This window comes from Clinocottus analis, unplaced genomic scaffold (genome assembly GCF_023055335.1).
Source record: "Clinocottus analis isolate CAN_PGR_092001 unplaced genomic scaffold, fCliAna1.0.p SCAF_13, whole genome shotgun sequence".
NCBI classification, from domain to species: domain Eukaryota; kingdom Metazoa; phylum Chordata; class Actinopteri; order Perciformes; family Cottidae; genus Clinocottus; species Clinocottus analis.
The window spans coordinates 10,723,252-10,748,639 of record NW_027175854.1 but is presented as its reverse complement, the minus strand read 5'-3'; the positions used below and the strand labels follow the sequence as shown (position 1 = coordinate 10,748,639).

At 43.2% G+C, this 25,388-nt stretch overlaps 1 protein-coding gene across 3 annotated transcripts in view; it reads right to left on the bottom strand.

Annotated features, from left to right (window-relative positions):
- Window positions 1-24,075, bottom strand: part of il11ra (interleukin 11 receptor subunit alpha) — a 43,872-nt gene extending 19,797 nt beyond the window's left edge. For all 3 annotated transcript variants that reach the window (XM_068574763.1, XM_068574762.1, XM_068574764.1), the window contains exon 1: window positions 23,990-24,075. The gene's annotated coding sequence lies outside the window, so the exon portion shown is untranslated. The remainder of the gene's footprint in view (window positions 1-23,989) is intronic.
- Window positions 24,076-25,388: the final 1,313 nt, after the last annotated feature.

Sequence of the window (25,388 nt, the reverse complement as noted above, 5' to 3'; positions counted from 1 at the left end):
ACTTTAAAAAAGAATCATGGTCCGTTTATTAACCACACGTCTAAATCGCATTGGGCGGGCTTCCAAAACACTTTTGAGCAATTTAAGAGCACATTGCTAGAAGGATCGGCAAGGATCGCCAAAATCCATCATCCTTTTGAGTGGCACATCTGCCGAGATGAAGATGAAGAGAACTGTGCTCCTAAGACTGGAGGTTGCACACCTGAAACCTTGAATGCTTTGAAGGGGAGCTGGAGTCACCTTTATTTTGACCAGCGCCTTATGATGTAGCACGAGGGTGTTACATTCGCCACCGCGGCACTGTGGCTTTCACACGGCACACTCAGCAAAATCAAAATCTCACGGACCCCCGTCTCCCTTGCTTACATTCCTCCTCCCCGGTACACGCACCCGCCTCTCTCTTGTGCTTTCTTAAGCCGCATTACATTCTGTACATTCTGTACCTGTAGCTCAGCCTGTACGGTGGTCCAATTATTATACATATCGACACGGGACCCTTCAACGATGCTATTCCCTCCTGCACACGAGAAAATGTCTGCTTTAGGAGCATTTGCTGTCTTTTGACTATTGAGCACTCACAAGGTCGGCTTGTGAGGTGGCATCGAAGTGGGCCTCCAGGTGGCGATCCCAATAATTGTAAACCACATCAACATACCCGAGTGTCCATATGAAATGACGGCTCATTGCTTGGAACTTTGCATTCACTGATGTGGGAAATGTGCCCATTTTATGGGTAGGAGTGAATAAAAGAGAAGAGGTTATTTTATTTATGCCTCCTCTAAAAATGTGAATAAATACTTGATGATGGGCTTCAGTGTTTCACCTAGGTTTACAGCTTTAGGTGGGCGTGTGGAGGGTTCGTCATCGATGACACCGACAACAACACAAACACCAAAAGCATTGCTTCTTCTGTAAATAATATCATTTTGTGACTCCATCTGTGCTTTTATAAATAACAAATTAAAGAAAATTACAATAGCTTATAATTAAACCAGATTGCCCCACCAGACCAAAAAAATGAAGAAAAAAACGGAACAGCAAAAAAGACGACTTCACAGAGACTTCAGAGAGATTGGCTTTTGGCAAAAAGCCAAAAATCGCAGTCGCGCATGCACAGCGTAATCTGTTAATGGCGTACCGTGAACATTTACCCGAAAGTACAGGCATTTTTCCATCTATTTATTAATTACTTTGTTTTATGGCCGTGTACTTCGTAATGTGTGAAGCTCATTGTTGGTACGAGACACGAGCATGTCGGCTCGTTTCACTTGGAGCAGGAAAGCTGCTATGGTGCTCCTTGCAGGAAGGCTACTGTTGCCATCTTCAACCTGAGAGCGTTTAAAAGATATAGTTGTCTGCTTTTCACGCAACATATTTTTCTACGCTCTCTGCACGCTGTTGGGTGCTCAGCGCTCACCTGTGTGTGTCTCTGTGCGTCGAGACGGAGCAACGCCGTGCTTGATACAGAGAGCAGAGTAGAGGAGAAGTGTTTACGCGCCACCACGTAGAGACAGAAATGACAAGCTGTCGTGTACATCCCATCAATAAAATATGGCCGTTTAGTTTGTTTAATAACAGAACAAGGTGTAGACCTGTTCTGTAGGAAAGAGAACCGTAAATGACATTTTGTGATCTGGCGATATAGAGAAAATTACAAGGGCCAGGGGGTTTCTTCATGGAGGCGCCCCGCCCCCCTAATATAATGGTAGGGGAAACACTGCGGCTTCTGTGGGTTAAGGGAATAGTCATTTAAATACTTATATCTATAAAGTCCAGCCTGACAGTAAATCCCGAAGGACGCTTCCCTTCGCCGTTCACCACTTTCAGTCAAAGTTGCTTACTTTTTTGTTTTGTTTTTTAGACCTTGACGCACACTTTGTTTTTTGTTCCCCTCCCTACACTCTCAGTGTTTGCCTGTGATGCCATGTTCAGTAAACATATTCATGTCATATTTTACCCTCTTCCCCTTCCTGAATCTCCCTGCACCTTTATTTCGCTTGCATGTTTTTTTTCACCTATCAATTCTCTCTTATCGCTACCTCCCCCTCATAACCTTCCCTGCATTTGTCCTGTGTGGACTCACTTAACTTTGCATCGCTAATGCTGCACAGCACAAAGTCCAGTGTACACAATAACAATGCTGTACCCTGAGAGCAAAGGAATAATCTGTCCTCTCAGACTGAAGCAATATGTCCCTGCTCTTACATTGTTTTTTCATATAGTTCTGCTGTGTTTGTTTACTGTGTCTGTTCTAAATGTGTCTCGATTAGACAATCTCACGTTCCATCCAAAACATTTTAAAGCTATTTTTGGCAGATGGCTACGTTAAAGGTCAATCCAACCAGTACATCTCCCACACTGTAGCAGTATATCTTAGAGGGGCGAGTGTGGCTCATGCCCATCTTTCAATCAGAGGATTGGTGGCTCCGCTAGTCCATGTTGATTTGTCCTTGAGCAAGACGCTTAACCCCTAATTGCTTCCAGTTGCTGTGTCTACGGTGTATAAATGCAAAAGTTGCTTTGGAAAAAAACGTCAGCTAAATGTAATGTAACACCCCATACTGTACCATACATAATATGTCCCACACTGTACCACTGTAGCATGTCCCATACTGTACCAGTACATTATATGTCCCATACTGTACCAGTATATCAGTAGAGTTGAAGAGTTTTCTTTAATCTTTGCTGTGTAAATAAATATCCAAGACTGCTGAAGGAACATAGATCTTCACTGTGCAAGATCCCTGTAAATATAATTAATAATTCTAGTACCATATATGGTCACTGTTCTATTTAACATGAAAAGAATCCAAACCGCTTTCTCAACAGAGTGTACATTTCAAAAGAAAGCCAAACTTTTCTTTTTTTCTTTGATGCAAAAAAGAAACAAACCCACGGACAGTTCGGTAACACCAACGTGTAGGCCACAGATAAACTCCCCTTTTGGAAGCCACGCGACCGCTGGGATCTGTAACAGCCTGATCTCACCACAAAACCCACTTTGCTCAGCAGCTGGAGGAGGTCTCTCTGTAGCTAAATGTGGAAAAAAGAAAACCGCACTTTGGCCGAGTGTAAACATGTCCACGGTGTGTGACGCCCCCTAAGGTGCCAAGGTACCTGCACAGTGGTTGTTATCTTCCTTCAGCTCTACCGGCCGCTGAGAAATAGTGCTCAATGATAAATAGCCATGTTGTTCATTATAACCACCAATAGTCAAGGACCAGATTGAGCTTCTCAGCTTTCAACACTCTTCTTCCCTCAGTTAAGTGTGTGTGTGTGTGTGTGTGTGTGTGTGTGTGTGTGTCTCTGTGTGTGATCGCGAGCCTCCTCTGTGACTCACTTGCCCCCCCCCCCCCCCAGTCACCTTTCCACTGTAACTCTTCAAGTGAGAACCAGAATAGACAGGGGGAATGTAGCCATGGATACTGTCACCTGGACGCGCCCGTAGCGCATGGAGACGCTATAAAACAAAAGCGAGGACCCGAGCACACAATTTGTTGTTTTCGTGGGTATGAAAGAAAAGACTAGATTTTTGCAAAACCTGGAACGGAACCGCAACCCGAGTAATTAAAAATAATTGCAGAAACGGAACATTCAGAGATTCCAGGGTGGGAAAAAATAAAATAAAATCCTTTTCCGAGTTAACGGCAATAACAAGGTCAAGGGTGATTAACGGAGCGGAGGGTAAGGGGGGTTATCCTGACGCAGAGTCAAGTGACGGCTGACCCAAAAGGGGGAAAGGACCAAGAAAAAGAAAAATAAGAAGAAAAAGACGACGCAGAAGAAGGAGGGCTTTAGTGTTTCCATGAGCAAATCCAAAGTTGATGATAAAACCAGGACTTCATAGTAAAATGAGGTGTACACACGCTGAGTAATCCAATTTGAAAGGACCTCTTTTTTTCCTTTTTAGTTTTTTTGTAAACCAGTCGTCTCTGTGGAAGCATAATCCCACACGATGAGTCACTCACACTGTGGCAGGCCACTGCACATTCAGTCCGCTTCACAATAGAAGAAGCAAAGAGAGCGAGAAGAGACAGAGAAAAAAAAGGAATGAAAGAGTGAAGGGGGGGAGGATGGAGGGAGGGAGGCGGGGAAGGGGAAGAAAGACGGCAGCTTCAATGCAATGGTAAAACAGATGGGAAGAAATGTGGAGTTGAAAGTGCAGAAGATACAGGCAAATTAAGACAAATCTCTGAAGTCAATATTAACACACACACGCACACACAAACGCACCGGTGACATAACAAATTATAACAGGATATCCTGTTCATCAGGACAGGGCATAAGAGTTTATGTCATCAATTAAAGATTAACAAAGACTGATGGTCCAATTTACCCATTGCCTGCACAAGTTGATCATCAGTGTGTGTGTGTGTGACAGTGTGTACCTGTGCTGTCACAAGTAATGATGAGGAGGAAACGATGACACGTTGAGTGATCGGCTACAACCTAAAGTGACTCAAGTCACACAGACACACACACACGCACATGCACACACACCACAACAATGGCTCTGGTGTTTACCCATGTCGCCCCAGCAACCACAGCCCACCCTGTCGCATCTGACCTTTTCCAGGTGATAAAAACGCCGCTGACTGATGTGCGGAACATGTGCGAAGGGTGAAGACTCGGGGATATTGATTTACGGGCAAAAATATTATCATAGACAAATTTTGCCTCCCTTCTTTTATTTATTCATCCAATATTACGGGATTATGTTAGGCCAGCGATATTGGGAGCTTTCAATTTCTTGAAGCAGTCAGAATTAGAAAAAGAAAGAAACAATATACGATAAATGTGTGATAAGCCTTTCTGCCTCTACTCTTCCTCTCTCTATCCTTCCATCTCTTTTACATCCCGTTTCCCTGGCGATACTCAACGGCAATATCCGTTTGACTGCTGCACATCACCTTTCATGATTTATTTTTGTTGAGTGATTTGAATTCTGAATGCCCGTCTCTTTCCCTCTTTGCGCCTCATTGAGATTTGTTACTCTCCAGCCTCGGCCCGGGCCACATGCTAATCATCTCGTGTGGGAAAAAAAGGTGTTAACAGATGAGAAAATGGAGCAAAGATGAAAAACACACAAAAGGTCACATATCTGACTTTTTTCCAAAACACACATAATTCCATTTATCCAGGAAAATGTACATACATTTCTATTGATGTATTTGCTCAAAGTCCTACATTTACTTATAGCAAATTTTAAAAAATAGATAAATTCTTACATTTGCTTGTTCAAGGCCTGTGGTGAGGCGAAAGATACAACGGCTAGTCCAAGATGCATGTTAAGCAATGCATGAGAGTTAAAGTCGAAGGGGGAACATTTTCCCAGCAGCCAGTGGGGCAGCGGTCAAGAAAGGTTGAGTCGGGCTCTGGAATCCAAATCAACTGATGTAGACAGTGCTCGAGCAAAAATAAGGAAGTGGCCAAAGTGGATTAAAAAAAAAGAGATCATGTGTTCCCGAGGAAGATAAGAAAAAGGGTGATAAGCATGAGGCAAATGGGTGAGACCAGGGAAGGGCAGAGCAGTGGTGGAAACACCTGGGCAGCGGCACAGACACAGGTTTACGAGCTTGGACTGAGAAACAGCACTGAATTCAAATAAATTCACCTTTAAGTTTTGTTGGACTGCAGAATAGAGACACATTTCTCAACACTGACTGCTGCCACAGGAGCAGCGCTAGGAAGAACACATCAGGTTGGACTTCGCTAACAGCTCAAACCCTGATAAATGGAAGACAGACGGGCTGTAATACCTTAAGCCACGGTTTACACTGGATCCTGGGAAAGAGGCCATGTACAGAATCTGGACCTTGCCGGTGCGATCTAGCGGCTGGCCGAGCCGCTGGGCTTACGTCCAGCTTTTTGCCCAGGCCTAAACACACATGGAGTAATGGCTGCCATGTGTGCACAAAGATAGCGCCCAGCCAACCGACAGACCAAGGCCAGAGTGAACATTAGTTTGTGCATGCGTGTGTGAAGCAGAGAGTGGGGGAGACGGACAGAAAGGGTGAGTGAATACTCCAAGGAAGTCATCGCATGAGAGGCAATCAGACCGCTGGCTCATTGCGGAAAACATTGTTCCATCACCTTGTTAGTCCTTTCAAAAAGTGCAAATAAAATTGTGTGTGCGTCTTTGGCACGCGTATCACAAACCTGTACTCACTGAGAGTGTGTGAGTGTGTGTGCGCGCGCAGCGGCAGCATCTTGGCTTTAGCTCTCAACGCAGGAATTTGCTCCAGCTCGGCCGCCAGGGCAAGATGGCTACCATATGCCAGCTATTCACACACACATGCAAACACACACTACACATGCGCACACACACACTCAGTTGAATGAAGACCACACTCCCACCAAGTTTGTACTGACGCCAACTTCACATGTAAACAAATGCTGAAATGCGTAAAGCCTTAACTGAAAAAACACACGCACACACACCATGTAGTGTATCATTATTTAGGCACGTATGAGTCATATCCATACATTTGAAGACATGTTATTTGGTGTCATTGTTTATCGGCCATAATAATTAACACAAATGGTTTATTACTCTGCCAAGGAGCTGGCAAGCGCCAGTAAAGAAAGCAATTTTGTAAGAACTTTTGACTCAAATGTGTTTTGGGTATAAAGGATACGTCATATTGCCATTTTACACTTTCAACCACTGAATTATGGCTTGCTCAATGATATCCATGGCTGGCGTAATTTACTGCGTATGTACACATGCGGTTCTAATGAAGTGGTTTGATGAATAAGATCCCAAAGCTAGAAGGAATGAAAATCAGTCAACTGTTGGGAAATGAATCAACAGTCTCAGTAACTGATTAATCGGTTCACTCGTTTAGAAAAAAAAAGCATTTTGTCATTACAGCTTCTCAAAGATGAAGTTCTCTCAGTTTAGTTTGAAAATTATAAATGACCCTTCTATAAAGTTTTTATTTTAAACACGTGAAATGTGTTGAAATGTGTTAACAAAAAAATAGATAAGCAGGCCTAAGAACTATATAAATATGTCTTAACCACTGATTGGCCAGTAAGTTTAACTGATGTTGAATGTTCTCGGGCAGAGCCCGTCGGTCACGCGGCCGACAAATTTCCTCGGTAGTTCCTGTTTCCTCTGCAGGAAATGTTAGTATATCTGGTGACTTATTAAATAGAGATGACGAGTTACCCCTCACTGAGAAACACTGGACGTGATGATGGAGAAGGAAGAGTTCAAGTGGGAGCTGCATTCGATTGACAGCCACTGACAGACAATCGGCACGCAGCAGGTGTTGGCTGTTTGTCTCACAAGCTGCTGAGGGCGGGGAGCTCGATGCTGACAGGCGGCGCCGTAGCAACCACCGCCGTGAGCTTAATGCAAACCACGGGCCAGGATTTGAGTGCACTAAACCTCGGGGCGTTGCGGCATACTGAGATTTCCAAATCCGGCGGTGTATTCATCTTCTCTGTAAATTTGCCGTGGGCCGTGTAAGAAGTGGGCGTGGTCACCGCAAGGCCACCCGTCTGGTTTGTGGACGGCAGTTCTGAAGCCTCGTGTTCTGCGGTTTGGCCATCGCCAGGTTAGCTTTTTGCAGTGACCGTATCAGGAGTAAGGGCGAGTGACAGGGAAACAGCGCCGGTAGCAAACTGTCAATCACAAGGTAGCCACGCCCTAAAGCATACTCTGCGTTATGGTCTATTTGACTTTTAGCATTGACTCACATTAGCATTGACTTTACTTTTCACAACCCGAGATTGACACCTGGAATTATCTGACGATGCTTTCGGCCGTAAGAATAGGCATAGTGAGCAGTCCAGATCATCATGTTCACAAGGTAATGAGGTCAATAAATATGTCTTCTTTTTGTTTTACGAATTGCAGAAAGAGGTTTTGCTCTCTAGAGATGATGTCATTCATGTGATCTAAAGAGAATGTTTTGTATTATGTTTCCCTCCATGTGGCATGTCCCAACTTCTCTTTTGCTTGGTAAACAGCTTTAAAAAAAATGGCGTGTCTGCATTTACAATCACTCTTATGAGCCGAGACATTTTGTTCCAGTTCCGCGGCTGTCAACCGATCGTTCCTGCGAGAGAGCCGAAGCACCGCAGAACTGAGTGGCCAAACAGATGCTCCCTGGACAGCAAGTCTTTCTCCAGTGGTGCAGCGCTATGCGAAAGCCACGCTTCGGTGTGCGTCACAACGTTTGAAAGCCAGACGCTGCTTTGAACGGCTCTGCGGTGAATGACGTGCACCTCGATATTTTTTACACCTAACACGCGAATGCAACATTATTTGCGTCTCAGAATTATTGGAGTTATGGATGTCAATGACAGGTCGCAAGATTAATATTTTGTATATCTTTATCCGAGGCTACAGTATCGGGCAAACAACTGTAGGCAAGCTTGCTTTTTAGGTGTGTAAGCGTCGCTAGCCTGTTTTAGCATGACATCCATTTGGGTTGGAGTTTACTGGGGTACAGATGACCCTCCAAAGCCCCAAAACCGACGCCGGAATTGTAATACATGTTTTCTTTAAACATTCGCAAAAACAACAGTGTTTATTGCACCCAACATATGTGAAAAAATAATATATTAAAATGTCCCTATTGTCAGATTTTCATCTTTCAAAAAGTTTTTAAACCCCTTGTGTGTCAGAAAAAGAAGCTTCAAATTGTGATATTTCATCAAAAACATTAGATTGTATATGTTTCGTCACAAATAAACTGTTTGCTTTCACCAGATTCAGTAAAAAAAAACAACAATACATTCTGAGCTCCTCAGAACTACTAGGAAGCCATGATTGACTTGACTAAGATCCACGGTCACGGGACAAAACTTCCATAAAACCTGGACTGAACTGCAGGCTGCTGAACACAGAGCACTGAGGAGGATGTAAGATGCTGTACAAATGTGAATAGTTCAATATATGTACATATATTTAAAACAAACGTAGAGCCTCTATTTTTACCCCAGCATCGGGAACACTTGTGGACATACAACATTACTTGCAGTAATGTTGTATGTATAGACTTTTATCATTTTTAGAAAAATAATCAAAGAAATTAAACTTGGCATCGTTTTTTTTTAGGGAGGAGGCATCTTTTAGTTCAGCCTGCTTCTACAGAGACTAAAATGTGACAGAAGCAACAAAAAAGGGTTAATTCAGTATACGACCGTTAACAGCAACAGAAAGCAAACGTTCTGGTTCTCAAACAAACAAAATCAACTGGAACATGGCTGTGTTAAACTGCGCTCAACTGTTTGGACCACGTTCAACCGGAGTCAGCTGGCAGTACCAGAATATTACGGCGAAACCGCAGAACTTTATTACTTTGGTTTGGAAAATTCCAAAGCGATAGTGTCTAAGTTAAGACTCCCCAGCCATCTGCATACTGATCTAAACGTCTGTCAATGCGCCTGGCTGTGACCAATCACGTGGTCCCAAACACTCGCTCTCGTGTCAGGGGCCACTGTACGCCATGTTTGGTTTAGTGTCTGAAGTGAAGCAGAACAGTGTGGATCTTCTGGTAGCCAGAGGGAGAGGAGGAATAGGAAGAAGAAGAGGGTGATGATGGTGGCCCAACAAACATCTGTTCTGTGTGAGCCAATGGCTGGCTCTTTAAACATACACCCACCTACCCACCCACATCTGCTCTGCGTTATCCAGCAAGGCCTTTCACAGAAACGGACACGGCTACAGGCGCTACACACATTTTTGGCTCAATGACTCCCCCGCACAACCAACCCGTCATCTGAAATATATATATACATATATAACATTTTAAAAATACATTTTGTTGCAACTGCACTCGCTTTCTGTGGCAAGCAAACAAATAGCTCGATTGTGACCACAATAGAAAGACAGATAAGCCATGTGTCAGTTTACAAAGCTTGTGGGCAGACAAAAAAAGTATATCAAATGCATGTACACACACACACACACACGCTGCTGATGATAGCCGTTTCAAACTCTGTCCAAGTCAATAAGCCAGCTGGGCCTGCCAACAAAACTCTGCCCAGTTCTGATTTGCCACACTCCTCCTCTGATGTGCTCTTAATGTGTATAAACATGTGTGTGCGTGTCTGCACGTGCAAAATGCACGTCCGTGTGTGTTGACTGGCGCCGTGCTACTGCTGGAAGCAATTATAAAGACATGAAGCAGATAGTTGGAGATTGCTGCTTTTATGCAACGCTGATAAAAACACGTGTGCGAATGTGCACGGAGGCCTGACCGACAGGGTCGTCTTCAGGAGGATTAACACCCGTCCGGGTTGACACTGTGTCATCACAAAGAGACAAAGCGTATTCAGATGCAAAGCAGACCAAATGTACACATTTTTGTATTTTAATTATTGGATTTTTAATAAAAAACTGTCCTTGATCATACATAGTATTACAAATTGGACCATTTTTGAGTAGCCTGACTAATTGTAAACAATAACAATAAGTAGCACTAAAGTGTGGTAGTGAAGCCAAAGACTTTCACTTCATGGCACCATATTGGAAATGAGCTCGCTTGTGGGAGTTTATGTATGTTGGACTTTCACCGATGGATGACCTTTGATGGCTAAAGAGCTTTCACCATGTGTTCAGCGGGAAGGAAGCATGGGAAATGTATACACCCAAATAACAAACATGTTTGAGTGTGCACACACACACACACACACAGACTACACAACATAGGAAACCCGTCCCCCCTACCACCCAAACCCACCCACACACATGAACCCTGTTCGCTCGAACAGTGAGTCACTCTGCTGGGAACTCTATGCTTTCTCCATTACTACTGCTGACTGACTGTCCTAGCACGCTGAGAGAGAGAGAGAGAGAGAGAGAGAGAGAGAGAGAGAGAGAGAGAGAGAGAGGAAAGAGAGAGAGAGAGACAGACAGACACACAGAGAGAGGGAGAGAGAGAGAGAGAGAGACAGAGAGAGAGAGCGAGAGAGAGAGAAGAGAGAGAGAGAGAGAGAGAGAGAGAGAGAGAGAGAGAGAGAGAGAGAGAGAGGGAGAGAGAGAGAGGGATAGACAGAGAGAGATTAGTAGGTAACCGAATGGGCATGAGATAAAGGGAAAATTAAGGGTAAAGGAGAAATAAATAAGAGATCAAGAAAAAAAACACAAATAACATTATTGAAAGAAGATCTGAGAGAAGGAGAAGAAGGGGGCTGGGGGTTAAACAATTGTGTGTTTAATGTACTTCAATTGTAGACACAAGCGCACAGAGAAACAGTAGGGTGAACTTACAGTCACAGCGCACTCCAAACCAGAGGGAGAGAAACAATCCTGAGAGCAGAAATATAAGAAAGCCACACTTTTTTTTCCGTTACTGCTGTCTGTCAGACTGTTCAGAAACTCCCTCTGGTTGCATAAAGAATTCAGATTGTAGAGAAGTCGAAGAGAAAAGGACCCTACTTTTCACTTAATTTATTTCATCAGTGAACATAAGTTTATGGCCAGAGGTGGGCCGTCAGGGCCTTCTAAGCCTTTACTGCTGGCCTAAACAGAATCACAAAGTTATAGCTACTAGCTTATTTTCTCATTGTCTGCCTCTGTTGCTCTGCCTTCAGCCTTGAGTCTGCAGCACTGCTTTTCAGAGCAGCAGGCTTTAATTTAATCTGATTTTTCTCTCCTGTGTCTCTGTCTGCAAAGCAGTTTAAGCAAGCCTTTGCAGGTATAAGTACACTGAGAGTGGACGTTGTGGTTGATTGTCATGGAATTCAACAAATCAGATCTTTAGTTTGACAGGCTGTGTGTATTCTTTAAACAGCTGATAGTAATCAAGCTACAGAACCTTTTGGTCGGTTCCACAAATGTGCTGAGATCAGATTTGCCGGACAGCCACGACATGTCAACTGCCATCACTAACTGTAAAGCGTGTTGGGAAAAAAAACACAGTGCAGTGTTTCCCCTACCATTATATTAGGAGGGCGGGGCGCCTACGTGAAATAACCCCCCCGACCCCGTGTAATTTTCTCTATATCGCCAGATCACAATACGTCATTTAAGGTTCTCTTTCCTATAGAACAGGTCTACACCTTGTTCAGTTATTAAACAAACTAATTGGCCATATTTTATTGACGGGATCTACACGACAACTTGACATTTCTGTCTCTACGTGGTCGCGCGTAAACACTTCTCTCGCTGCTGCTCTCTGTATCGCGCACTGCGTTGATCCGTCCCGTTGCGCTGAGACACGTGCGTGCACACAAGTGCGCGCTAAGCACCCAGAAGCCGGCAGAGAGCGGAGAAAAATATGTCGCGTGATAAGCAGACAACTATATCTGCGATTTAAACGCTCCCAGGTAGAAGAGGCAACAGTAGCCTTCCTGCAAGGAGCACCGGAGCAGCTCTCTGAACCCGGAGCAGCTCTCCTGCTCCAAGTGAAACGAGCCAAAGTGCTCGTGTCTTGTTCCAACAATGAGCTGCTGGCTTCACACATTACAAAGTACACGGACATAAAACTAAGTCATTAATAAATACATTGAGAAATGCCTGTACTTTCGGGTAAATGTTCACAGTTAACAGGTTACACTGTGCATGCGCAACTTGGCGATTTTTGGCGTTTTGCCAAAAGCCAATCTCCGCAAAGTCTCCACAAAGTCTCTGTGAGGACGTCTTTTCTGCTGTTCCGTCTCTCAAAACCGGAAAGTTATCTCATCTCAACAAGGAGAGTGAACTGAGAGCGTCCATATCAAGTCTACAACCGCGTTTATAAAATATGTGTCGAGGAAAGCAGCTCACTGCAGCCACTAACACTGATACAACCTGATGCTCACATATCTGCAGTCGCATTCTGTTTTGTTTTGCAATTTGCTTTTAATTTTCCAAAATGAGCTATTTAGTAGTGAGTACATATAACTTATGTTTTGCACAGATAGAACTTTATTTTCATTGCTCTAAATGATTGCAATTTGTTTCTTTTTATGTGGTCTGACGGGTCAATTTGGTTAAATTTAAAGTTATTGTTATTTATTCTGTTATTTATAGGAGCACAGATGGAGTCACAAAATGATGTTATTTACAGAAGTAGTAATGCTTTTGGTGTCTGTGTCATTGTCGGTGTCGTCGAGGTCCCCACCCCTCCCTCCCCTGAAGCTGTAAACCTGCAGTGGGAAACACTGCAGTGGCAATTTCTTTCACACCAACAATAGAGAAAAAAATAAAGAAAAACACACCAAACTAATGAGAGGAAGCAAATCCGGACCTAATGGGGATAAAGGAAACTAAATAAAAACAATGAGCATGAAGGAGAAATCCTGCAGATTAGTCCTTTGGTACATCTTGTGTTGTTGTGTTTTCAGTTCGGGTATGTCAAATATTTTCCCTTTTCCAAAGACAGAAGGAAGTCGAACTTGCATCATGTGCTCTAAGGGATCTGTTCTGTTTGAACAATGCACTCGTCATTTTGAGATTTGTTTCTTTGATTGGTTGCAGATTAAGTCATGGAAGAGGAATTGAGAGCGGGACGGGGGGTAGAATAGACCCGCCTCAACAAAAAAAAGAGGAAAATCCGAATGGAATGAAATGTGCATGAGCGCTGGACAGACCAGTGAGGGGGTCAGAGCTGGATTAACTCAATTAACACCTGGATTAAATGTGTATTGCACACCTTACTTTCATTGGGTTCAGCATTTTTGTGGCACACAAAAATCACAAAGCAACTCAGATGCAGACCTGTGCACTCAAAACAAGAAAAATAAAATTAAAAAAAAGGTGTTGTACAAGCCAGCATTGGTGGGTTGCCACACATATCATTCCAAACATTAACTGTAAACCACGAATAAAAACAGAAAAAAATAAGAAAAACAAAAAAGCAAAAAACAGTTTGGGGGGCTTGGTTTTCATGTCAAGCTGAATCAAACTCTCTATGACTGGATCAGGCGAAAAAGATCACGCAGCAAAGCAAACAGCCCAAAACACACACACACACACACACACACACACACGCACACACACACACACACACACACACACACACACACGGAGTTGAGCTGCAGTGTACACTGTAGGATCTACAGTAGGACTATTCAGTCAAGGCAGACAGTGGGGAAGTGGGGGGCAAACACACCCTTTAGACGTCAAGCAGAGGCAAAACGCTCAAAAAGATGTTCAGACGAAGACGTGAGCCCTTGTTCCAGAGTAAGTCAATTAAGGCTCTGCAAGAACAAAATCATCAACAACATCATTACTGTCGAATTACCCGATGGAGGCCGGACGCAGGAACGAGAGAGAGAGAGAGAGAGAGAGAAAGAGAGAGAGATTGAGAGAGAGAGAGAGAGAGAGAGAGAGAGAGAGAGAGAGAGAGAGAGAGAGAGAGAGAGAGAGAGAGAGAGAGGCTGTTTGAGATAGCGAGGCAGATAGGAGGGTGGGATTCACAGTACAATTTGTGTATTTCAACTACAAACTTGTGTGTTTGTGTGTCCCGTGTGTGTGCGTGTCTCTTTATCGATCCCAGGAGACTGGTTACTGCTTGAGATCAAAGGCAGTGTCAGAGGGAGGAAGCTTTTTCAGAGATAAAAAAAACAACTCTACACACTCTTCACTAGCTTTAAGCATTAGTTGCACTCCATGATTAAAGTAACTTTTGTCAGGTAAAATGAAAAAGGTTAAACATTGTCTGCTCTTAACTTTTTATCGTGATCTTCCTTCATGCAAGATTTGAAGACAGTACATGAAGACAGGTGGATGGAAAGGCACCGCTTCCTCCCATGCCGTTGCTATGAACCTCTGGATTGTTAGCGGACACATTAGCTTAGTGTTTACCAGAGGGGAGGACCTTTTATTTAAAAAGCATTCAACTGAACAGGCCCCATGTGGTCGTCAAATACGGTTATCCAACACGGGACACAGAGGCATGCTTCTCCTTCACCATTTTGCTAACGTGGCAGTTCATTTTATATTTTAGGGAGGTGCATGCTGCATATCTTCATGCTGAAAACGGTATCTCTTGAATGACACTAAATGAATGACAATAAAAATACCTCTTTAATGTTTTTAACATGAGGCGAAACAAATCACCATTTTTTTCTAGCGCCGAACGGTGATGTTTTGGAAGTGCTGAAGTGTGACGTCAGCGCCGCCTGCTTGACTCATTGCAACCAACCTGAACACGGCAATAAAACTGTCTTCAAAAGAGCATTCGGTTTAGCGGGAACAAATTTCCAACAAACTGCAGCTTGCAGCCATATTTAGCCAACTCCGCTCCATCGAGGTGGAATTGATCGTAAGCTCGGCCCACAGCGTTATGACATTAACCTCTTTTTGGGTGTTTCTAATCTAACAAAGAACAAACACACACACAAAATTCTATACAGTGAATCTCTGACTGAATCCAAATGGAACTGGGAATGATACATGCAACAGTATGTGGACTGGCTAACCCCCCTATACATCAGCTGTTATCATGTTGTTAGTATTCAGATTTTCTTTCATATCTAGACATTTTTTCCACCCATTGTTGTGTATTCAGATTTGCCGTTCTTTCACAAAAAACATTAACCTCCATGTAGGTCAGCTCCTCGCGAATTATTACCTTCCAAACTTTCTTGGGAGTCAAAACAAAAAACCTTTAGCTACAGTGTAAACTTGCCGGGGAAAAACATAGTTAGTGTAGCCTTTGCTTTGCTCTCGTTTATCTCTGTCAGTCGTCTGCCAGATTAGATATGATCACCATGCTCGATAACACCCTATTTATCCTCCCCTAAGACTGCCAACACACCTTAAAGACAACAAACACAGCTGGGAAAGGAGGGTGGGGGGGTTGAGTGAGACAGACGGCGGTTTAAATATTGACGAGGCTGAAACAGGGAGCGAGAGGTTGAGAGTGAACAAGGAACAAGGAAGAAACAAAACTGAAAGAAGAGGTTTATACTAAACTTTATAGACGTTCCAACGAAATGATGTCATCAAAAGGTACACACACTTGTAGTACCCCAGAGACATTGTGCTGCATCATAACCGCCTGTCACATAATTTAAACAGACAAGTCTATCAATAATGCACGACCAGTGCAGTAAAAATAGTCGCCTTGTTGCAGCAGACAACACGGCGCTACAAGAGGCTTTAACCCAAAGTGATGAGTGGTGACATTTTCCAACAACGAGTAGACTCTAAAAAACCCTCGCCCACCCAGCATCACCTTCAATCCATTCAGCTGGAACTCTTTTGTCGAGAGTTTAATTAAAACAAGGTCTGTCTCCTCTCCTTTAAATCCTTTCTAAGAAATGTTTGAATAGATGTTTAAAAGACAATCATTTGTGTCTGATGTGCTTTTCCCCCACATGAAAAATGTGACTGATACATATTTGAAAATAATCTGATACTTGTATGAAGAAACTCAGGGTGTTTAATGCGAGAACGGAATTTGGTACGGCGGTAGAATGAGGTGTGTGATTTTCTTGTTGTGTTGGTTTTGCTATAAATGAATAATGTCTCTGATTTTACATAATTCACTGTTCTTTCAAGAAAACTGAATGTTTACATAATAAAATGTTTTTATATCGTGACCTGTGGTCATTTATAGAAAAATAGTTGGTCCACGAATTAGGCCTCTCTTCGTGGTATCATCAAATAAAAATTACCATTCCCACAGGGACAACTCTAAAAAGAAAAAAACAAAACACTGATAATGTATTTAAAACAAAGAAATAATTATTAAAATGTCACATTCTAAAACAGAGAAAGGTTGCAACTAACAACTATATTCAGTATTTATCCTTTTGTCCGTACAAGGTGGAAAAAAAGAGAAAACAGAAAGTTCACACTTACAAATGTGCTATTTGATTCAACAGACGTGCCAGAATCCCCAAAATGTATGCTCACGTGTAACGAACAGTGTCAGGCTAGAGAAACTGGAACCAGCAACATATTTGCAAGAAAAATTTAAAGAAAAAAAAACAGTTAATCCACAATCCAAATTGAAAGAATTGAAATAGAAATAGAAGTACAACAATGGCAAACATAGACATGAAGTACGAGCTTCATCAAGTGCTTTCTTTATGCCCCTCTGTCTATCATATCATAAATTCCTTGTTTCATATGAAATGGAGGGACAGCCCATTGTAAGCACATGTAAATGATTTGTAGCATGTAAAAACACATTTACATATATTTACATGTAAAAACACAGCGTGTGTGTGTATATTATAAATGTAAATACACACACACACACACAGTGTAATTTTAGATGACCGTACACAAAAGGTCCATATACATTATTCACACCAGGAAATGTCTCCTTTCAACCACTTGTCCCCTTACTGTTTTTTGGGGAGTCAAAACCTGCCACCTTAAAGCCAATGGCTCATCCCTCTATCAACACTCGAGGATCTCATCAGGCCTCGTGACAGAATCCTCCAAGCTGTCTCAGGTTTAACCATGCTGTTGCATTTCTGTCTCAATGCCAGCGCTGCTGATGTCTCCGTAGCCTGAACACACGTGATTCTGTGTTTCCAAACCTGGCAGCAGCCTACGAGCTACACTTTGGGGATTACCGCGTGCCGTTTCCAACACAGTTTGCTTTTGGTATTGTGGAAGTACTTGTTTTGGCACCAATTAGCACTGATATGCACTTCACAGAATCCACAAATCCAAGAAAAAATAGGCCCAGGCACGGCAGCAATAAAAGGTCCCGTTATATATTTTGTGCTCTATTCAGTTTACTTTTCTCTGACTTTCTCTATGCTTCATGTAGCGTATCTAAAAGAAAAGTAACAATATGCCTCTTTTTTGGGTTATGCTGGTTATACAAATGGTATACACAGTGCCGTATGACCGCCTTATTAAGACAGGTGGGAGCAAAATAGTCACTGTGATCACACAGTCATATTGTGGGGACTAGCCTTCATTTAAGGAACACATTATAGACAAAATACACACCCCTTTGCCTCAGAAAAATGAAACCTGCTGAGGCGTCGGGGTGGTTAAAGCATTTGATGAGCCTTTTCCAAATGACAAGACGCTGGATCTGAATGCCGGAGAAAATACCGGAGAAAATCAACGAGAGAGTTATTCCAGCACAGACTTAATATTCTTCTAATAATCTCCCCAGTTAACTTAGTTGTGTTTTCACAGGAAACACTGTGCAGGACGAAGTCGATATAGAATGTATGGCTGGTCGTATATTCTGTATCGACTCCGTCCTTTCCCTGGCAGGATTGCAGCAATACGTCAAACGTGCACACAAAACGTCATACTCATGTGGTCATTCATTTCTATCTTTTGAGGTTGTTGTTCACAGTTGGTCACATTCAAAACATGCATAAGAACCTTACAGTAACATGGTACATCTTCCTCTGTGACCCATAGTGGAAAATGTTATAGTTTCCTGCAGTGGGGCCTGTAGAGGTCCAGAATAAAGAATAATAACTCACATTTGCATAGGAAGGAAGCACATTCTTTAACATTTATCTTTCAGGGGGGATTTTCCGAGCATGCCCGCACCGTCAGCAGTTGTAGAATTACAAGAGCGAGTGAGCTCCGTGTAGCACAACTTGTGCAGAGTCTTCTTCCATTATACTGTTCAGAAAGTCTTTTGCAAATGCAAATCTGTTAAAATACCAGCCATGAAATTTACAGTTAATACCTCCACCAAGCGGAAATGTTTGCTCGAGATGATGTAAGGTCGGAGAAAGATGAAAACCGCTATGTTTGAAGGTTAACTTGGCTCATCCGGTTTAGAACGGGATCACTTGCATGAGCGCAGTTGGAAACACAATACTTATGCAGGTTCTACCATTACCGCTGCCGTGGCAGTAGGTGTGAGACACGGATGTAAAACACGGTGTCAAAAATACAAAAAATACCCCAGAATGACACTGTCTTCACCTGGGCTAGCAGTAATAAATATGATGCCTTCCATTCCATTCTCCAAATCCCTTATTCTATTTAGGGTCACAGGAGCACTAGAGCTCATCCCATTGGGTGAAGGCAGGATTCACCTGGACAGGTCGCCAGTCGGCCACAGGGCACATGTACAGACAAACGCTCACGTTCACACCTACGGGCAATTTTAGAGAGTCCACTTAACCTGAGCTGTATGTGTTTGGACTGTGGGATAAAGCAAGAGAACCCGGAGGGAACCCACGCTGCCACGGGGAGAACATGCAAACTCCACACAGAAGGACCTCCTGGGATCGGGGATTGAACCCAGGCCCATCTTGCTGTGAGGTGACAGTGCTAACCACTACACCTTGCAGCCATTATGCCTTTCCTTTTGTCCTTAAACTGTATAGTAATGCCCGACAATATTTCTGCAGCAAACAGGTAGAAAAATCTCAATATAGGAGTGATATAGAAAAGAAGAAAGGAGTTGGTGACTCCAATTCTCGTTAAAATCAGAATCAGAAGCTTGAATAAGCAGCTCAAACGGACAAACCAAACGCAGACTTTTTTCCTTTCAAATAGCCCCCAGAGTTGTCAGAGGCACCCGTGAAACTGCGGTAACGCGAGTCCGCCGCGACAACGCCAACCACTTCGTGACTTCCCTGGTGCCTAAAGTACTGTTATTGTGTTAGCGATGGACTCTGAGCTTGGAAGGGCGGCTTTGCACTCGCCGGCTCGCGTTACCACAGTTTTTGAAAGGGAGGCGTGTGCAGAAGAAGCGTTCAGTTGGTTGTGATCTGCAACTGTTTGTTGAATTCATCTTGAATTCCTATCGTATCCAATAGTTCTTTTAATGGCTTTAGTGGTTACCCATTATAATCTCACAGTAAAAAAAATGAAATACAGTCTGCTGGCAAAAATAGTTCTTCTATTTAAAACAGATGCAGCAAACTTCAGATGTTTGGCATCAGTTCCCATACATCAAAAAGCGAGTATAGGGTTTCTCTGCAGAGCTGCCATTATATTCAACCATCACCCAGCCATCACACAGGGAGTTGTCTTGTAGAGCTGGCAGAGACGACACTGACAGAAACGTTTCACTTTTTTCCCCTTGGATGGAAAAAAAAACCATTTTCAAATACTACACTTTCACTATCGCTGTCCTTACTGGTCGGTTGATCTCGAACAGGAGCCGCAGGTCCAAGCCGCAAAACCAAGCCCCTTTTTAAGTGACTCGGCCTTGTGGCTTGGCTCCTTTTTGAACTGCAGAGGATCGTAGTAGCACGAGGGGAGAACGAGCCAGAACTCCGAAGCCGAACCATTGTGCATGGCGCCTGCTAAGTATGAGAGGGGATAAAGTGCGTGAGCGGCAGCAGTAGAGAAGAGACTACCCCCGATCTGGGCCCCTCAGAGTTGGTTCAATATCAAGAGCTGGCTCTCCCAGTCACTCTTCCCCGTCTCACACCGAGAAACAGCGTGGTCTCAGAACTGGCAAGCAGCGTTAAAGTTCTTGGAGCAGCTTTCTCTCTAATTTAAAAGTTGATTGCCGTGGGCCTTATGTGTGTGACTAGTGAAATATGAGTGTGGAGAGCACATTACGGCGGCTTGGACTGGGTTTAGCTTCATGTGCACGCGCGTGATTTTGGGAGGTGCGCGCACACACAGACGCATAAAAAGTACTGGATCGTCTTTTGCATGAGCATGTATATGTGCATGTATTGAGTCTGTGTGAGGGTCTGAGTTGGAACCCTTTACATACTGTGTGGTTTTTGGCCCCAAGCTAGAACTTGAGACTGGACTGCCAGTGAGAGCTGTCTGCGGGGAATCGGGCAAAGCAAAAGCTGAGCTGAAAAACGGTACAGTTCTCTGACTAGAATGAGGTGTTTGGAGGTGGATTTAACTGAGCTGAGCCTGTCGTTAAAACATAAACTGAAGAATAGAATGAGTAAATTTTTCTAGGTCTAGGTTTTTCTAAGAAAAAATAAGTAGTTTTGGACTGATGTGACGAATGTAAGGAGTGTGATGGATAGACACAGGTCAAAAACCTGTCTCTCTTCATCTGATTGATCATGCCAATACTTGAGAGCAACTTCTCAAAACCTATTCCCACATTTAACTGGAACGACTGGTAAACTCTTGATAAGTGTGCTGTGTTTCTTCTTTTCAGCTGGCTCGCTGCCGTCATCTTACAGTAAGTGTTATTCTCTGAGCTAAGAGTTTTCCCATTTGACTTCACTGTCGTTAAGAAGGCTACACAAAAGGAAAACCAAATGTACTTTTGTGTTTTAAGAACAAGGTATTACACTTTTTTCGAAGGACTGATCCCATGTCGAGGATCCTTCAAGTTCTGCCGAGAACTTAAGAGAAGGTTTTCTGTTCCAAGACATCCAAGGGTGCCTGTGTGTGTCCTCTGCACACCTAAAAACACCCACAAGTGTGCATACTGCATTTTCCTGTCCCTCGTTTGGGTAGTAAACTTGATGTTTGTTTTTTTTACAGGTGTTTTTGGTCACAGTGTTTATCAAGAAAAAAATACACTCCAGTTTTCCTTTTATAGACACAGACGACCTGGGAACCCATTGGTTACCTTCCGAGAAGCAAACAGTGAGGCGCTTCCTTTTTCTTACTCTGTGTACATTTACTTTCAGAGCGGTGAGGAGACCCGAGAGAGCGTAAGAATCTATCTACTGCTGCGCAGGTTTTTAAAGCAAGTCGTAGAGGTTGAAGGCAGGAAAAGTCCTCCTGGCTCCGGGCTACCGAGTCTGCGTTTCAATTGGTGAACGGAAAGCTAGCGAAACACAGACAGTGAGTGTGAACTTTTGCCCGTCATCTGGTCAGCAACCAACAGTGACAAGTCAACTCGCCGGCACACAGCGGGATAGTCGAAACTAGTCCCGATCAACTGCTTATGATCGAACCGCTCCCAGTCAAACTAACAAATGTAACGGAGACAACTCTACGAAAGACAACCAAAAGAATGCAAAAAAAAACTGTGACCATCACCATTGACTTATCTGTACTGATTGAACCAACAACACCCTGAGCAACTCTGAGCTCAACACAACAAACTAAAACCGTTCATGAATCCAGAAACCCCATTTAAAGCAGAGAGGGCGACCGTGTCACTACCAGCCCACCCTGATAATAACAGTCACAACGATGTTAGTTTGAAGCATTTCTTTTTTTTAATCTGCAATGTGAGATTGATTCAGCAGTGAAAAACAGTTATAAAAGATAAAGATGGAAGCTAAAAACATACGGATCACAATGTGAAAATTGAACCACCACATCAGCTGGCGCTCAAGACGGAACACAATGAAAGGAACACCGGTCCTTTAACGCCTCACCAGTTAATGAGTATCACTACTACACAACATTAGACTCGCTAGAAACGCATAAAATCGGATAGTTGTCGGACCATGAACGGAACAGGCGAAAGCTCCGCTGCGATAGGCCAAGCAGCGATGCAGTGATGGGTCAATGCCCTGACAAAGATATTTTAAGGTATTTGCTGAAAGTACGAATAAGAAAAGAAAAAATACATGTATTACTTTTACACCTTATTTGTGATACTTACAAAAGCCACACACATGCTACAGGACAAACAATTGTAGCTTGGCTTTCATTCATAATTACACTCATACATCACAAATCCGCTGACTCATATTTGATGTGTCATTTTCTATCAAGTCAAAAGAAAAAAGAGAAAAGAAACAACAACCACCACCAACTAAATGATGACTCAAAATGGAAAAAACAAGTTTCAACGCATTGGGTGAGTGAGAATCTCCTTTCTGAGCTCGGTAGCATCACAGACCTGACCGGTCGTGATAAACGCGAACGCTCACTCGCCATCACGCCGCCGGAACTTTCATGGGCACGGCTCAAATTTGGCCGCTTACATACATACAGCATGCAATGTAACGTGGACGATGTAGCGTAAGGTGTGCATATGTGCCGTGTTCGCCAAAATCGCCACTTGACCTTGATGTTTTCCAGTGGCTTCGAGGGCGGTGCCCCTCCTTTGTCACGTGAACTGTGACCCACATTGGGCTCCACATTGTTTGGAGCAACACGCTGGGTTATTTCAGAGGGAACCAAGCTCGCGGCCTCGTCTCCTCCACTACCACCTACATTCCCTCTCCTACTCCTGAGACCCCCCCCGCCCTCTCTCCTACCTCCACCACCCCCAAGGCTTTGTCTTTCTGCTCGGTCTGTTTGCATTCCTGTTGAGCTCTATTTAAAGACTCAATCACTCCACTGGCTGCAGGAATTCACATCTGCAGCGAGACCCCTGTCCCGCTGTCTCTGTCTCTCTCTAAATGTCTGTTTGAGTTTGTGTACAGTATTTGTTTCTGATGGCGGACTCAGAGCATTAACCTTTGCCCCCTCCGGAACTATTTTGTGTTAATGAATATACAAAAAGGAAAGGGTCGGATGATGCAGAAGGTTGTTTATCACATCAACAAGTGCCTTTGCATGACTCACAATGTCAACGCATCTGCACACTGCCAAGGCGTCCCCTGTGTGCTTTGAGTCTGAGCGCCAGAAGCAAAACAAGGCAATGCATCATCAGCGGGGCTTTCGATGTTGTGGTCTTACTTTACACATGTGCTGTGTGCATGCACGTGAACATACAGCTCACAGAACCACACTTAAGCCAGAGAGAAGGCTTTCTTTTAATTCATTCAAATTCTAACACTATAATAATATGTTGTATATCTCATACTCTGCTTGTTTGCTGCTACTACCGTCTTTCTACAACTTGTGCACACAAAAGAAACTCGATATATTTTGAAAAAATAATACATTTAAAATACATTTTAAAAAGTACACCAATTTATCTCAATTGAATTTACAATACAGGATAATAAATAACAACTTTAAATAATAATAATATATTTTTTGTGACAATTTGGGAGGCATAATTATGAATCCTATAATAATAATAATCATAATAATAATAATACATGTACATAACAAGTTCTCAGGGTGCCCAACAAGCTAAACAGGGACCAACATGCAAGCTAGCAGCATGACACATCCCCACTGTGAATAACATTGGAGTAGACTTGTCCCGGGGAGCGAGGCGGAGAAACTTTTCGCTCCCGCTCCCCAACACGCGCAGCTTACGAGCAGTTAATACCCTCCCCTCCCCCAGTTATAAACAACCAAACCTACCTTGTAAAATGTCCCCGAGTCAAACAGGCATTATTATTATGTTGTCGCCTTCCATAGTTGTGACTTTCCGTCGAGTTGTTCTTCTGCTCCCCAGGACGGACTGGCGGGGCATGAAAGCAACGAAGTCGGTCAAGGAGGAGGGGAGGAGGCCAGACAAAGTCGGCCGCCGCCTCGTTGGAGAACCCGGTTGTCAATCATCTATTTAGTGGGCGGGTCCTGAACTGTTTGGGGATTATGGGAGGCTGAGCTATCAGCACTGATCCCAGGTCTGAGGTCGAAGGAATGTGGCATGGAAAGAACAAGATACGGGTCTCCTGCCGGATTATGGTTGTTTATATTTGCATCACTTTTCATTGGAATGTTGTTGTTTTTTTGCAAGCAAAATCCAAAAATGTAATACTTTAAACAAAAGATAATATTATTGAATGTAGTTTAGTTTTAGTTTTAGTGCATGGGGATGTCAATGTATATTCTAAAAAAAACTGTGTTTGCTGTGGGTTTACCTAAAAGTTCCAGTGATTTATTTTGGCCTCCTTGATAAAAAATAACAAGCTTTTCCAGGTTACCAGGCTGAACTGTGACACCTACGTCATGAGATCCTGATTTATATATTCATTTATTTATTTATTTACTTATTATAACTCACCTGTTATGCAGTGAGCACACACAAAAACACATTAAATCCATTAATGTTTCCAGTGCCCTTTGTTTTAGCGGGACGTAAATTGGATGACAGTGACATCTCATTATCCAAAGCGGTGACCCCACCCACCAATGTGAATGCAAATGGTGGTCTGTAAAAAATAAACCCTCATCTTGTCAGTGCAACCGAGTCATACGCACACTACAGCCTCACAACCTCGCACACAAAAGAAACTGAGAAGTTTAGGCTTCGCAAAGGTTAAATGTGCCAGGGGTGTTACAACTTAAAAAATGGTAGCCCGTTGGTATCTGGCCCATCGGCCGATGACAACACGAACATCAATTATTCCGTTGAAAGTATAGTGTGTGGGTGTGGGGTCGTTTTTTTTTTAATCCAAGTAAATCTATCAAGCCACTTACAGACTCTGATCTGTCATTGGCGGCTTAAAAGAATTACATTGCGTCTTATTAGGGAGCAGCGATCAGCTACCAGGCCTGGATTAGGAGTTTGTCTCCTGTTTTCTGCAACTATTTGTGTTGTACATTTCTCATAGAATAGTAATTAAAATATTTTGCAAGTTGGACGGCTGCTTGTTGGACGGCTGCTTGAAATCCGACTGCGTGGTTCTTTCTCTGTTTGTCTGCCTATATATGCCAATGTCAGTTTACAGGATTTAGGCATGTGTGTGTGTGTGTTCTGTGATCAGGCTCTTGGAGCAGGAAGGCCCCACCTGTTGCGTTGCGTGACGCGCTGCTC